This window comes from Haliotis rubra, unplaced genomic scaffold, assembly GCF_003918875.1.
Source record: "Haliotis rubra isolate DU_JTF1 unplaced genomic scaffold, ASM391887v1 Scf2343, whole genome shotgun sequence".
Classification (NCBI taxonomy): domain Eukaryota; kingdom Metazoa; phylum Mollusca; class Gastropoda; order Lepetellida; family Haliotidae; genus Haliotis; species Haliotis rubra.
In genome coordinates, this window is record NW_025766385.1 from 22,233 (window position 1) to 35,573 (window position 13,341).

Here is a 13,341-nt window from a genome sequence, read left to right on the forward strand (position 1 = left end):
TTCACGTGGCGTAGAACCCGGAATGGAAGGCCTCTCAATAACAGTGCGGTCATCACAGATGGTGTTCGTGTGACAGGCAGTGTAACCATCTTTGATGTCAAAGATGAGGACTTCCGGAACTACACAGTGGTAGTGACAAACACGGAAGGAACAATTTCTGAAGAACGTTATGCTGATTTCGGCTTGTGAGTTTGTTTTGTTCGTTTGTTTTGTACGAAATGTCATCCTAACACCCTCAGGCACCTATACAAATCCCCTTACAGCTTAAAATACCCTATATACATCCCCTTCCGCTTAATCCCTATCCACATCAGCTTTAGCACATCCCTCTATCCGACCACATCCCTTCAGCTTTAGCACTCTATACACATCAGCTTAAGCACCCCTTCGCATCCCTTCAGCTTTAGCACCTCTCTCCACATCCACCCTTCAAGCTACCATCCTATACACATCCCTTCAGCTTTAGCACCCTATCCACATCCACATTCTGCTTAAGCTACCACTTCCGCTTAATCACCCTATCCACATCCCCCTTCAGCTTTAGCACCCTATCCACATCCCATTCAGCTTTAGCACTCCTAGCCCCTTCAGCTTAAGCATCCCCTTCTTCAAGCACCCTATCCACATTAGCTACCTATCCACATCCCTTCAGCTTTCAGCTTTTAGCACCCTATCCGCTCCATCTTAAGCACATCCACATCCACATTCTGCTTAAGCTACCTATCCACATCCCCTTCGGCTTTAGCACCATATCCACATCCCCTTCGGCTTAAGCACCCTATTCACACACCCTTCAGCTTAAGCACCCTATCCACATCCAGCTTCAAGTTCAAGCACCCTATCCACATCCCCTTCGGCTTCAGCACCCTATACATATCCCATTCTGAAGCAAGCACCCTATCCACATCCCCCTTCAGCTTATGCACCCCCTATCACATCCACCTTCAGCTTATGCACTCTATCCACATCCACATCCACTTTCAGCTTAAGCACCCTATCCACATCCCTCTTCAGCAAGCACCCTATCCACATCCAACTTCAGCTTAAGCCCACTATCCACATCCCCTTCAGCCCTAGCACCCTTTCCACATCCAACTTCAGCCCTAGCACCCTATCCACATCCACCTTCAGCTTTTGTCACCCTATCCACATCCCCTTCAACTGAAGCACCCTATCCACATCCCCCTTCAGCAAGCGCCCTATACACACACTCCGTCAGCCCTCGCTCCCTATCCATACAGACGCCACCTTCATCTCAGGCACCTATTACACACCTCCCTCAGCTTTAGCGCCCCATACACATCCCCTTCAGCTTAAGCACCCTATCCACATCCCCTTCAGCTTTAGCACCCTATCCACATCCCCCTTCAGCTGAAGCGCTCACTCACTCTAGCACCCTACACAAATGCCCCATTAGCTCTAACACCCTATTCCCTTTCAGTTTTAGCACCCTATACATATCTCCTGTAAGCTTCAGCACTCTACACCAGTGTATGACACTCCTGCAAACTTTTACACCAGTGCTGATACTCCCCTGAACCAGCCCCATAGGAAAACTAGCACGAAACCACAGGAAACCAACCCAACCTATCAACATTGTCTGATGGTATTTTGTAACAAAACAGAACAGTAAAAGGTTTGGTGATCTCTATTTATATGCAAGACGTCCACAAGCCCGTGACCTTTTGACATTTTGGACCATAGTCACAGGGATCATCACAAACACGCATCACAAATACACTCACCACTCTCAATGAAGGTAAAGTCTAAATATATTTTAATCATATATGAGGCTGTCCGTTGGTCAGGAAACATCTGATCTTTCCACTTCCGACTCAAAGTGTGAAGCGTTGCATCAAACACTGCCTCTACTGTCATCCCGATTTCTGGCTCGCTATACACATGCCTCTGTCGCATGAGCATACATATCATCGTGCATGATTTCATAAAACAAAACAAAATATCACCAATACTCCAACGTCTCGTTTAGAAAAATTGATTGAAAGTTCACGATGGACACCCACAAATACAGACTAACATAAATATCGATTGTACGCAGCTGTGAAATATGATGTTCTTGCCCTATATTCCTACTCCTGTACTTAAGATTATAGTATCTCACAAAGACAGGGCTGAATGTTTGTGAGGGTATTCAACAACCTACAGTTATATATGTTGTCGTGTTTAGTTGAGTCAGTAAATGTTGAGAAACTCAGATGACGTCCCTATTTGTATCCCATGGCGTGTAGCTATGCCAGATACACCGATGGATATGCAAGCTTCATCCATCAGCGTTCGGTCATTTTACCCTGACATGGGAGAAAGGTTTCAACGGTGGCGCCAAACAAAGTTTCAACATACAATACAGACAACCTGGCGGACAGTGGACCACCCACCCCAACACGGCCAACCGAGAAGGACACCCTCCAGCTGGTCATTGATGACCTCGAACCTGGAACAGTCTACGAAATTCGGATTAATGCACAGAATAACTACGGCGCTAGTAACTACACCAACGTCATCGTCGTGGAGACAGATTCAGGTGAGAACATGAAAAATGCAGAGTGGTATAGCCGTCTCATAGAAACAGCCTGCCGTGGGGAAGACATTCCATGTTTACAATCTGTCTTCACTTAGGAGTTGTTCCGTTAATTGTATTATCATCATTAGTAGTATTATCAGTAGAAGTGGGTATTGCAAAGAATTTTCATATTGCGATATATTGCGATGCGAAGCATGTATTGCGATATGTATTGCAATATATTGCAAGACGTTAATGTTTGATTTATAAGGCAAAACACACAACAAAATCACTATGCCTGATTAAGCTTTAATAAAAACTACTTTACCATTGCAAATTTTACATACCACGTTACTTTACCAATAGTTCCATCTACCGTGAACTTTTCAACCCAAAATGCTGCCTTACCGATGCCTTTGCCCTAGTATTTGGCACCACAATAAATTGTTCGTTTTTGGGGTCACTATTTTTACAACACACGCATGGCTTCCGATGTAAAAAACGGAACTATCCGAAGATTTCTGCGAGTGTTACCAAAGTTTTCCAAATGCATGTCAAAATACCGGTTTTCGATTAACGTATCGCAATACGTATCGTTTTTCATGTCTGAACCGTTATATACCGGTAAACCGGTTATACTACGCATCCCCAATTATCAGTCGTAGTAGAAGTAGTTGTTGCAGTATGAGCAGTTCCAGGAGTAGTAGTAACAGTGGCAGCAGAAGAAGTAGCAGTTGCAGTAGCAACAGCAGCAGTAGTAATAATCGTAATATTCCTAGTAGTGGCAGCAGCAAGTGGTGGCGAAGTGGTAGTAGTAGTAGTAGTAGTAGTAGTAGAGTAGTAGTAGTACCTTATTAGTCCTAAGGACTCAAAACAACCGGGTGCATGCTAAACATGTAATATGTAATGTAGGGGAAAATATAAAGGAACACAAGAAAATTCAATTGTTCCTTTATCATTTTCCAGTTTTCATTACCACAGCGCTATTCAAAGCTGGTGATGAAAACTAGAAATATCAAAAGGAACACTTGCATTTTCCTGTGTTCCTTTATTTGTTTCTCTACATTACATTTTATCAGCTCATTTGGGAGTTTACATTGACCCCGATGTTTATGTACCAGTCAACTACGGTCTGATAGCAGCTACAGCGACGGCAGTAACAGTGGCCCTACTTGTCGGCATCACCATCACCATCGTCCTGGTTAAAGAGGAATAGGAAGAGAGCCCAGCCAGGTAAATGGAGCATCTTATACTGATACGTGTATACTGGAAGCCGGATTCTATGCATTCTATGACATGTTTACCTGTGTGTGGGGAACCTGTGATGGCGACCTGTGGGGTTATCTCTGATCCCTCCCCAAAAAGGGACATAAAGCCATGTTTAGTTTATCTGGAACCAGAGCTTCCACGATGAGCCTCTCTGCTGGAGATACATTCGACGTGATAATTCCAACAAAATGTCATTTCCCTTTCGTTTGGACAGAGATAATGATCAGACATCCATAACCACTTACTTTTAGACTGTGAAATATACACATATATGCATTGGTACAATATTAAAATGCTTGCATTATATTTCAGATGTTCCTGGCAATAAACGGTTCGTATGTGTCAAATGATGCAGTGATTTATTAGATTATGTCACCAGTATAGTTACACATACCAATGACATTTATTACAGGAATAAAAATATTCTTAAAAGTTTTCATATTTTGCCCCATTCTGATTGAATAAGAAACTAGACAAGTTTGTACATCTAAAGGTGTGTAAAAAGTAATGCGTTTCTGAAACAACTTTCCAATGTGTCGAGTACAGTTATATTTGGGCATTACGAAACCATACTCAACTGTTAGCAAATCAAGGAAAAGTTCACTTGATAGATTTCAACTTCGTTTATAATCATATAATTTTATCTATATTTTATTTCCATAAGTTATCTTGCTACAAAATGCCACTTTCTTATGTTGTCTCGTTTCCAGACATGAAGTCGAGGAAATAGGTAAGATGTTTTAATATGATGGTGAACGCTTTCGCTCGTCACGCGTTGACCGGTGTTTGATTACACACATAGGTCGAATATTATTGAAGCCACCTTCTTGTGCAACCAGCCTTGATATTGCTGGGATATTATTGGAAGGCGGGTAAAATCATACTGACACACACACTCGTAGTCATTCCAGCCTGGAATATGATTTAAACCTGGATTGAAGCCAAACCAATCGGTCTTGTTGACAAGCGGGTAGTTCTATTGACCTATGTGATCAACATTCTAAAGCAGAGCTAGAACTGTGGGAAACAGTTTATAGCGATGTTCTTACTTACTTGGTCAAAAGTCCGATGCCTTATTAATATTAATGAATTTTTAAAATGTTTATTTCTTAAGTGAGTGAGTGAGTTTAGTTTTACGACACACTGGAGCAATATTCCAGCTATATGGCGGCGATCTGTAAATAATTGAGTCTGGACCAGACAATCTATTGATCAAAAGCACGGGCATCGGTCTGCGCAATTGGGAACTGATGACATGATTGTGTTAAAAACGCGAGTTAGGGAATTAGCTCGCTTGGCAAAGAGGTCTGACTATACCAACCCACGCACAACACAACACCTGAGTCAAATAAACAAGGAGTTTAATACACAGCAGTCACAGGATGATTTTCATAATCAGTCAATAATAGAATGGTTTACAGTTAATAATTAGAACATGTTCACAATGCAATCAGATATCAAAGTACATGTAGATTCGTTACGCACGACACATACTACATTCATCACGATACATATTCCAATGTACACAACAATAGTTCAATATTCTACACATCACCCCAGTGAAGCCGTTCACACAATCTACATTATGTGGCAGTCACAAGACAGCATAGTACTCACAACGTAATGCAACAGTTAAAATATCCGACGCACTCTATAAATTCTATAATAGTCACATAACAGTGTAGTGTCAAAAGATCAGTATAGAAATACACAATCCTAAACTGTAATACAGAAGATATAGAGACATGTAATAAAGCATATCGCGTTCATACAACACAAAACAGCATATTGCTCATAACGCAATGTACTAGTTAGGTACACACTCTATACAATCCAGACATCACCCCATACTTACAATACAATGTACATTCTACAACAGTCGCTAAACAACATCGTGTTTGCGCGTAATGCAATAGTTAGGATACCTGACACACTCTATAAAATCTACAATAGCCACAAGACAACGTAGAGCTAATCATTATCAAATAAACAATCCTAAACAGTAATACAGAGTAATTGTGAGATATATTAAACGACGCCACGTTCCACATAGACCTAACGGTTTCGCCGAGGGTCGAACATATAGTTAAAAGGTATCTACAGTAGATTACAGTTAATATAGAATAGCAATGAGTAAAGATTTGTCAAAGTAGAAGAAAGTAAAGTTTCTTACCTGTAAAGTAAAATAAACAAGGGTTTAATACACAGCAGTCACAGGATGATTAGTGTGTCGTCCCTGTTTTTATACCTATTCCAGTTATCATAGATAATCCATTTTACTGATAAAGATGACGATAAAGTTGGTGTTGTGAACTTCAGTTGCTGTATCTTAATCCTGTTGCCTAACTCGACTGACGATAAGGTGCCTACTGCGCATTTAAGAACTCTATCTTGCCAGGGTTGTCTAATGATTTTTGATAAACGTCGGTGTTGATGATTGAAGTTCACAGTGAATTTGATTAGCCTATCTCTATCTGCCAACACATACAAGATACTGGTCTCGGACGTTCGTTATCATTGTGACCCTTGCAGATTGTGAAACGTGGTCAGTTAGTCTGTAACATTTCTGTATTTCAATAGCGTATACTGTCATAACATATGTTAAAACATTGTGCTTTTCTCCCATGTTAATAATTGTGTCAACCAAGTCAGCTGAGCCTTACCACCCGATCCGTTTAGTCGCCTCTTACGACAAGCATGGGTTACTGAAGATTCATTCTGAACCGGACCTCCTAGGGTTCATATCTTAAAGATGAAAGACGGAACATGTCTGATAAGAATATTTATAGGGTAACTTATGCTGATAAACATTCATACACTAAATGACTTTAAAATATGTCTTACATATCGCGTATAATACCGCATTTAAAATGAATGTAAAAAGTTTCGTGTTGACCAAGGTTAGATTAGGTTATAAGTGTTTATAACTAAAATACATTGAATTATCATAAAACGGCCCTCCCATTATCAGAAATTTGTGGGCCGCTGCAAATTATATTGGACCGCTCAACCTTAACTACAGGCCACTATCAGTTCTGTTGTCAAGTGACGTCATAGTGCGGGTGCGTGGGCTTACGGTTCATTCGACATTGGCTTTGGACTGGCAGATATTCTGGGCGAAATAAGTCAAAGCACCCCGAATTCCCGCTTTAAATAGCGGTAATATTGGCTTTTCTTGTTGGGGTGCTAGCCTCAGCAATTGCACTGTTAACGTTGTTGTTGGACCAAACCGAGACACTGACATAGTTTGACATGTTGCAGGCTGTGGTCTTGTCAAAGGCCAAAGGTCGAATATCGTCACTTTCTGTGGTGACGTCACTTGAATTGTTCGATGACGTAATTGCATTCGGGCAGTCAACCCCTCAGAAGTTGGTTTTGAGTAAACTTGAAGCTTACAGTCAAATTCCTTCATTGTTTCCTTTTTTATTTTTCAACTACAAATTCCATGTATTTTAGCAATAATAACGGTAATGCTATTTTCGAGGGGCATTATCATTTGCAGAAACCCTCGGTCGTTTTCAAATGCCCTCCTTCGTCGGGCAGTTAATGGAGAAGACCTCGGGCTTCTGCAAATGATAATGCCCATAAAAATAGCATTACCCTTATATCAATGGTTGCCCTAACAGACGGAAAGTAAACTGAGTTTCAGCTTTAAAGAGCATTCGTATTCCAAACTTTGGTTTGCTCTCTGCTGGGTTTCTTTAATATTCCCGTCGATACAGGTTCAGGCGGCGAGATGTAAATATGATCGAATGGTCTCATCGTAAAGTATAGGGCTACATAAGCCAAGAGATATTTCACTGTTGAACATCTCAATAACAGAGACATGCTGAATAAAATGATTTCCGTTTTGTAGTTATGGAGGACAATCTGCTGTATGAATCGTCTGGGGACCTTCAGCGCCCTCTGGTGGTGGATCACAGTGACCTGTACACCGAAATCAACACAATCAAGTAAAACGAACAGTAAAGTATACCTGGTGGCCTAACATTTGTCAATCCTTGTAATTTCGAAACAGAAATGTCATTTGGGGTTCTCAGTTAACGTAGACACCACGTGTTTATTGAAAGTCAGAGTTGTCTGCTGTCAATGTGTTTATTCCGTGTCGACTCCAACACTGAGTAATGTGTTTTATCTTTATGATCTGCACGCGAACACAAAGATACACTAAAAGTTCCTTCTAACTAATGACACACACACACATCACAGCAGTTTTCAGCTGATGCACAGAGCAAGGAAATGTTTTTATTGTTTTGATACACAGATCCAGTAGAGGATGTATATGCCAAACCCCAGAAGAGAACAGACCAGAGAAGGTCAAAGTGCAGAATGGTACGTTTCATCTCTTATTACCCACGTAGTCAACGTATGGGTAGGTGCATACTAATCTCGTACGTCACACGAGAGTCGTATCGCGTTGACCTGTGTCGTAACGACTTGACCTGAGATTCTAACGATTTGATTGGATAACCGATGGCCTCTCAGTTAGGTCACGTTGTGACGGAACTACTTGTTCATTCATAACAAACACGTGAATTCATTCATTCTACAAGCTTATATGCATTGTGGGAATGTAAACATTGCGAACGTTGCCGTGTCGCTGTTTAATGAGTCGAACTGAGACATTATATCCGTCGAAAAACATAAACGCAATGTTTCCACCAGTGATGTTAGCCGAGTGAAGCAGCTGCAAACCAAGAAACGGGGTGCTACGGAGTAGTTTACTGTAGGAGGCTGTACGAGGCGATGACAACTGACATGCATCGTGACGTCGGTTACCAAGGGGACAGACGAGAATGGGGTAGTGACGTCAATACAGTGTGACGTCATGCAAAAGTGTACTACAGAACAATATTCTTCCGCAACCTCTTTATGAAACCGGTTTCTGTTTGAAACCATAACAATAACAAAATACACTATTTTGTCAATTCAATGCATGTAAGACATGGGTAATAAATAAAATACCACACTCGGTCTCATAACATACAGATTATATGAAACTCGTGACCTTCCTATGGTTTCTGACCTCGCTTTCGCTCAGTCAGATACCATAGGAGGACACTCGTTTCGTATAATTCGTATGTAATGAGATTTCAGTATATTCTCTATTTATTTCCACTGTTACCTGCCTTCTCAGGTGCAATGGTCAGTTTGAATAGATTCGGATGGGTTTTAGGGGAAGCATTTTGCTATGCTGGATATGTCAGGACATGTAAGTGGATGTGTCAGGACATGCGAAGTGGATATGCTAGGCTATGTAAGTGGATATGCTGGGATATATAAGTGGAGATGCTAAGATATGTGGGAGACATGCTAGGATATGTCAGTGGGTATGCTAGAATATATAAGTAGACATGCTAGGATATGTCAGTGGGTATGCTAGGACATATGAGTGGACATGCTAGGCTATGTAAAGTGGATATGCCTAGATGTGTGAGGGGGACATGCTAGGATATTTCAGTGGGTATGCTAGGATATGTAAGTGGATGTCCTAGGATATGCAACTTAAACCACCAAAGAGCTGAGTTTGGTCAATTTTTTATCTTTTATTCTCTTAGTCCGCGCCAATTATCAGTAAAACATCAACTGTCTCGACTGTGAAGAAATGTTCGTTGTGGCAAGCAGTGCATTAAGGGCTTCAGTATAAGATAAGTGAACAACGTGTGATCATGAGATTCTGTAAACATTTCCTTGGTGTATGACATGTACGGGGATTCAGTAAGCACATGGAGTGAGGTTTGTGTGACTATGATCACTGTACATGTGACCATTGTTATTTGTTCTTTCTCTTTCCAAAATACAGTTACTTCACCAGATACTGCGGCGGACGTCTACGCCACACCCCAGAAGAAGGGAAAGGGAAACTGAACGATCTTGTGACTGAGAAGAAAGGTAAAGACATCAACAGGCTAGGACCTCAATGGTTTCTCTCTCGAACTGGGTATTCATCTAACATTTAAAAAGAAATGAAATGGGACATTTGACCCAAATGTTTCACCGAATCATATTACACATATGTTTTTGGAAGAGAATGATAAAGGTTGAATGCATAGTATTAGAGGTATAAATCACCTTGGATCTTGGAACGTAGTTTATCATCTGACTAGTTCCTCGAAATGGATGGGAAAACATATCTTTGTCTTTGGTCTCTTCCCAGGAGATCAAGGTTAGAATTGGTCTTCAATAACCCCTACTTGTGGTGAGAGACGACCTATGGGATCGGGTTGTCAAGCTCGCTGACTTAATTGACACATGTCATCGTATCCCAATTGCGTAGATCGATGCTCATGCTGTTGATCACTGGGTTGTCTGGTCCACTCTCGATTATTGACAGACCGCCGCCATACAGCTAGGACATTGCTTAGTGCGGCGTTAAAGACACATTTTCGACAATATTTTGGCCTATGTTATATATATTGGGAGCATATTAACTCACTTTAGCTTCCTATTGATGCAATAAAAGACTAATTTGCCCTGACGACTTGCCTAAAACGATAATTGAAACTTCGAGGCGGACTGCTTCCAAGTTCTTGCCATATATAGAATATAAACGATTGCTCCTTACATCGAAAACTGTCGCACGTGGCGTTGTCGGTTTTGCCGAACTGGCCTCAATCACAAGTTGTGTTATAGGATATTAGTAAAGAGCGTTCCAAGGGACATAACTCTATGGGGTTCGGCTTGAAATAATGTTAGGCCGATAAAGGGCGCGAGGGTCGATTTAACGCAACGTTGCATCAATTCATTAAAAGAATTCATGCAATATTTTTAATATATCTAAATGCGTATTTTAAAAATATATTATATGGTAGCTTCCATGAAGTCTGATAGTTTAACTGAGAGAAATGCATTTTGTATTTTTAGAGAAATGTTGTGTGACATTGTGCCTTTAAACAACACACAAACAAAACAAACGAGTCTATTTTGTCAACAGTAATGTCACTGCTCTATGTCAATATGTGTGTACACGTGGAAACAAGCCAATCCTGCCAGCACTGTTGAATGACATGTACGTATCTTGTTTACAAAGATTTGCATGTCAGTGTGTGGCTGGTGATGTTCATTCCAAGTTATTTGTCGTGTTTAACCCTGATCGAAATATGCACAGAACGCTTGCTTCATATTTCAGTGTCCTTGGAGATATGTTTCAAAATTTCAGAATCATTTGTATTGCGTTTTAAGGTATGTTACCATTCTTTATGTCCCAGCAGACGCCACTCCACCTACCCACGATCCCGATGGTGTATATGTGAACACGGGCGCTTATGATCAATAAACAGAGATGGGTTGTCTCCCTTTCATTGCCCAGCCAATGCTGCTTCTTTGATCACAATGTCTGCGGCCATGGTAGAAAGGAACCACAGACAGCATCGTATATAAAGGACAAAGTGCGGAAGATCTACAATCCAGCTCAATGCTCGCAACCAAGACAAAGACGTTTAGAGTTCCTCAACGTTACGCGCAGAATCCACGAAACGTAGCGATGAGAACTAGAAAATGAGTAGAGTTTCCATAAATTTAAGAGTGTCGTTATGTGATAAAGAGGTTTACGCACAGCGTAAAGGTCATCATAAATATTAACATGTAACGAAAATACTGTAAATGGACCTCTGATTGACACCAGGTGTTCACAAAAGGGTACAGACACTGGTAGGGACCGGAAAGTACAAAATGCTCATGCCACTAAATAATATGTTTTACGTCATTTAAACTATCTTTATTGCCCATATCATAGCATGTTCATTTACATACAACGCTGGCTTACTGTTACAGTGTGTTCATACAGTTAATATTTTTGTAAGTAACTCTATTCATTTTATGTACTTTATTTTACACAGTTTAATCAATGGGGCTGTATAGTGTTTCATAACATACAATCATTGGCCCATGTCTTCAAATATTAACACGCAAGCAGGGCCGTAGTTAACTTTTTCTTAATAAGGGGACTCCATCAATGTTAAAGGAGTGTTTTATCAATACTTTGATGCATAAAAGTAATCTGTAAAAAACCTGGTAAGGACAATTATTTTTATGGATGTCAACTTCTTTATTGTGAGGAACAAAAGGTTTCGGACATCCTCAATAATCGCCAGGGTATATGTTCCGATAAATCTCCACAAGTATATAGTGCAGATTTATCGTAACGTATACCCTGGAGATTATTAATAGTTAATTAGCGCTTAACAGTTATGGTGCTGAATAGAAGCCAACACTTAACAATTACGTAGTGCTGAATAGAAGCCAACACTTAACAGTTACGTAGTGCTGAATAGAAGCCAACACTTAACAATTATGTAGTGCTGAATAGAAGCCAACACTTAGCAGTTACGTAGAGCTGAACAGAAGCCAACACTTAACAGTTACGTAGTGCTGAATAGAAGCCAACACTTAACAGTTAAGTAGTGTTGATAGAAGGTCATCTGGAAGCCTGGATTATCTTATAAAGAATGGACAAATACAATGTAATTGTATCAAAATCATACTATATTGTCGGTAACTGTTTACCCTATTAAACTGACATTTGGTATTGGACGACTTTGGACACATACAAACGACCTCAGCGTAGGCCACGGAACAGGTCACATAGCTATACAGCAATAGATTGACAGCAAGCGACTGTGTAGTTTGCTGTACTCTGACTTGCCACCAACTTCGGATGTTTGTGATAGCTTTCTTGAAAAGTAGAAAGAAGCAAATATTGCTGATTGCAAGTTATATCACCCACGAAGTCAAAGCTTAGCAGCTTTTCAAATGGTAATTATGACTTGAGCAACTAACAAAACATTGACTGAAATTGTTAGGTGGAACTGTGGTAAGTGGGGTGTTATGTTCATGAATCATAGTTCATTAAGCTGATGTCTCTTCTCCATGACAGATCCTAAGTAGGTGCTATACAGTAGACACGTTTTAATAACTTTGTTGTGGTGTTAATTTTTGTCAGTGTTTCATTAATTTGATTGTAACTTGTGTTTCAAGTGAACGCTTCCCCAAATCCATCTATACAATGTATCTTAGATTAGACTGCCGCATAATTCCATGTATGAGATCAACAACAAGTAAGAGACCAAACGTTGTCTTTAATTTGGCCGTTTTTGCCTTCACTCCAAACATGAAACAAGCGTGTTAATTCGTATCTACTACTTGTAGAAAGTCGGTTCCTAATGAATCATGTATGATTTATAGTACCTTAAAGTAGTTAACTAACTTAGCTACTAGTTGTGGAAACCCGCCTTAGCTACCAATTGTTGAAACCCGCCTTAGTTACAGGATGTGGAAACCCGCCTTAGCTACCAATTGTGGAAACCCGCCTTGGTTGCCAGTTGGTGGAAACCCGCCTTAGTTACCAGTTGTGGAAACCCGCCTTAGTTACCAGTTGTGGAAACCCGCCTTAGCTACTTATCGTGGTCACCTGCTCTGGTCAATTGCCTTGTTGATCTAACTATTAGCTTCCTCCTATTGTCACTACATTATTACCACCGTGCCTTGTTGTTGTTGTTAATCCCCTTGATTCATAGCTACATGTAGTTATTACTTAATCCCTGTTCATGTAA

At 40.5% G+C, this 13,341-nt stretch overlaps 1 long non-coding RNA gene across 2 annotated transcripts; it reads left to right on the plus strand.

The window, feature by feature from the left end:
• Positions 1-6: 6 nt before the first annotated feature.
• On the plus strand, positions 7-12,821 carry LOC124278307. Of its 2 annotated transcripts, none has more exons than XR_006899055.1 (9): positions 7-185; positions 2,250-2,542; positions 3,643-3,754; positions 4,103-4,121; positions 4,501-4,520; positions 7,647-7,755; positions 8,055-8,122; positions 9,594-9,682; positions 10,999-12,821. It is a non-coding gene; the product is annotated as an uncharacterized LOC124278307 (long non-coding RNA). The 2 variants fall into 2 exon arrangements; XR_006899056.1 differs by having other exon boundaries at positions 11,002-12,821.
• The last annotated feature ends 520 nt before the right edge of the window (positions 12,822-13,341 follow it).